The sequence below is a fragment of the Montipora foliosa genome, chromosome 6 (assembly GCF_036669935.1).
Source record: "Montipora foliosa isolate CH-2021 chromosome 6, ASM3666993v2, whole genome shotgun sequence".
Lineage (NCBI taxonomy): Eukaryota > Metazoa > Cnidaria > Anthozoa > Scleractinia > Acroporidae > Montipora > Montipora foliosa.
In genome coordinates this window covers 49,458,474-49,461,884 of record NC_090874.1, presented here as the reverse complement: position 1 = coordinate 49,461,884, position 3,411 = coordinate 49,458,474, and the positions used below count along the sequence as shown (strand labels likewise).

At 41.2% G+C, this 3,411-nt stretch overlaps 1 pseudogene; it reads right to left on the bottom strand.

Annotated features, from left to right (window-relative positions):
- Nucleotides 1-1,044: 1,044 nt before the first annotated feature.
- LOC138005688 (major facilitator superfamily domain-containing protein 6-like) lies at nt 1,045-3,155 on the bottom strand (annotated as a pseudogene).
- Between the last annotated feature and the right edge of the window lie 256 nt (nt 3,156-3,411).

Here is a 3,411-nt window from a genome sequence, read left to right as displayed (position 1 = left end):
TTAATAAGATACAATATACATGTGGAACTTTTTAAAAGCTACGAAACTACAAACCTGTAAAAATTCATGAAGAGCCAGCGAGAAAATGCGTTTTTAAAGTCTCTTTAATTAATTTCTCTAACGTATTAGTGTCTTAGTCAGTGGAGGTAGAAAAGTAATAATTAATAGACTAATATAAATAGCTAGAATGACTGAAAAGTAATGCAAGGAATCGGTTCTAATAGAAAGAGTCAGAGAGAAAATTTATTGCCCAGAGGAAAATAATGGATTTATGCTGAGTGTGACATGCTTAGTTAGTTATTTTCCATGTTGTAGTTTGGGCATTTCTGTCATCCGAGATTTTCTGGAGATCATTCACCATTTGTGCAAGCCAGGCGGAAGCTGATTCAACAGAGTCAAATCAAATTTTCCCTCCCGACCCTCCCTATTTTTACTTTCTTGTGGATGTCGTGTGTCCCTCACTTTTGCTGGGATTATGTCTTCTATATTTGGGTATTTCCTAGGTTACCATGCTGATTTTAATAAACGGCCTAGCCATCAGGGCTTGGCCAAAATATCCCAAACAAATGTGGTATTATTACTGTCCCAGCAAACGGAGCTCGCCCAGAGCAATGCCTTGCCAACAATATCAGTAAGACTGTATGGAGCATGAAGCATAAAGAGAATCCATTTCTGCAAGTTAAGCGCTAGGGCCGGACAGGGGTTGCGAGGGATGTGGGCACAAGAATGAGATAAAGGTGGCTCTAATATTCCGAGGATGCGATAAATCTTACTTATGACGGCTTACTCCTCCCTGTTTCTCAGGCAACTACTACTCAAGATATCTTTGCTCATTCTGGCAAATGTTGCACCAAAAAGGTGTACTAACGAAGCAGCCTGCATCTAAATATTTTAGTTTTATGAGAGAATATGGGTAAAAATGACTTTTTTTAAAGTCGACTTTTTTCAAACTCGACTTTCGAGTGCGAACGGTACGATTGCGTTTTTCCTTTTTATTTATTTATTTTTTTAATATTTTGGATGTCTTGAATAGAGACTTCCTGGCTATTCCTGTAGTTTTAAAAGTACTTTACCTGGTTGTGGTCCAACGTACGCCACACTCGCAGTCCACACACCACCGTATGTGAATCCTTGCAGGGCTTCCAAAGGTAACACCCACCAAGGTTCTCGAAGGTAAGAATAAAGCAAGAATCGCAAACCATAGCATGCCAAGCCAGTGTACAGCACAGCATCGTGACCAATCTTCTGAACAAAGTAAGTCGCCATGAAAAACATGAGAACCTCGGAAAGGCAATTAACGGCAACTATAAGGGTGAAAAGGATTGGAGTTCCACCAATGTCTTGAAGGAACCAGAACAGGAAGGAAAGCTGAAGACTGTGGGAAAATCCTAAGAATAGCAGAGTGAAAATAAATGTACCATTCTTCAGGTTGCAGAAGATCTTCAGACCTTTCCAGAATTCGTTTTCGGCTGAAACTTCGTGTTTCGGATCAGAGGTTGGGAATTTGAAAAAGAACGCTACGAAGAAGTCCATAATCATCGCAACTGCAAATACGTAAAAATTGAGACGTAGTTGATGCTGTCCTCAAACGGACAAGAGTTGAAAGCTGTGACCACTGCTCCAGATATCAATGATCCTATTCCCCAACCTATCGATCCAAATAAACGCTGCCTACCATACTCGTGTTCGCGGCCGCTTAAGATGCCAAGTGTTCCGCTATCGGTAAGCATTGGAGCTGGCGCTGCGATAAATTCACCCAGGAACACGATGACGAGCAACGTGATAAAGATCGTTTGGTTATCCTTTACGCGGAAATCCTCCTTGATGTTCTGTTTTTTACGCTTTTTGTTTTTCGTTAATATTTTGGATTGTTCTTCTTTGGGTAGTCTAGGATTATCCCCACGTCTGGCCCTTCTGAGTTCTCCACTCGAGTGCCCTCGGCGACAGCTGAGTTACCGTGTCCAACGTCATTCTCGAAATCCCAAATCGTGCCACGTTCGAAGCTTTCTGCAAATTTTCCCTCCTCATTTGTGATTACAGAACCTGCGGTCTCATTTGAACCACCGCGTGAAATAATCATTCTTGTTTTGCTCGTAAAGACGTTTTGCGAATTCCTTGTCAGGTGTCGACGCGTGGAACGATCGATAGCCCTGCGTCCTGGAAAGAACATTTGAGTGGCTTGGCTAAAGTTCGTCCCGTTTGCCTCGGGATAACACGGAAGATCGAATGGTGAAACGACGCTCTGGGAAAAGTGGGCTATGGTTGTTCCTATAATGGAGATAATAAGTATAAGCTTGGGTCGGTTGCATACGTCGGTCACCATTCCCCAGAGCGGAGAGCATAGCATCTTAACGAAGGGACGAACGCCGAGCAGAATACCAGATTCACGAGCGGTGAGCCAAAGTTGTTTATAGAAGACTCCAAGGTACGGAAGAAAAGCACCGGTTGCCATGAAGAAGAAAAAGAAAGACAGTTTGGGAATTACCAAGTCCTTGTCCACTAAATCTAAAATCGTTTTAGACATTTTTACTGATTTTTCCTCGAACCTCTGGCATGTCTTCGACGAACTCGTTTCTGGCAATGTGGCAGTTTTTTGTTCCATATCAAATCTCAAAGTAAATCTACATCAGTGGCCGAAGATCCCTGATAACATTCTACTCAGAAATATCTTAGCACGGCGAAATTAATTTGCTGGCTTTCCTCTGAAACTGTGAACCACCTCAGTACAATCGAGCTCGAAAGATGTTCTCGAGAAATTCAATTTCGACTGCAAAAGCGACGATCCTTAAGACCGGTGAGATCGCCCGAATTGTACTGAGTCGGATGAGAAGTAACACCAGAGTGGATCGGCGTGAAAATAACAAAATTTGAAGCACTTTAAACCACCTTCCTCCCAATGTAAACAGCTGAGACTAACTGTTTATTGGCTGCCAAATTCGATTTACGTTAACAATTTCAGTCCTCCCTCGAGCACAATGCTGCGTATGTTACGTTGTCAATATAAGCGAGAGTGACAACAAAATCCTCAATTTAAAGGCCTCATCAAATAATCGCTTAAGAATTCTTCGCGGTTTGCATTGACATCGCCTTTCGCGGGAAAATATACACGTCTCAATAGATCTTGAATCAACAATTTATGTATTTGAATGCATAAATATTTTTGTTGTTTTACATTCTCAAGTTGGATAGGAAATAAAATTCAATTAATGTGTCAATTTTTGTCTCCTCGTGCGAGTAAGCGATGAGAAATTTGAAACTCGAAGGGTAACCGGCAAAACGAAAGAAGTCACCACACTTTATGTAAATCGGTAATATTTGATTTAACTAGCAATATTTGAACTACACTGAATAAATTTCTAACGTTATTTAAATTTCTCTTTGCAATGCACCAAATTGATACCATAGGAAGTC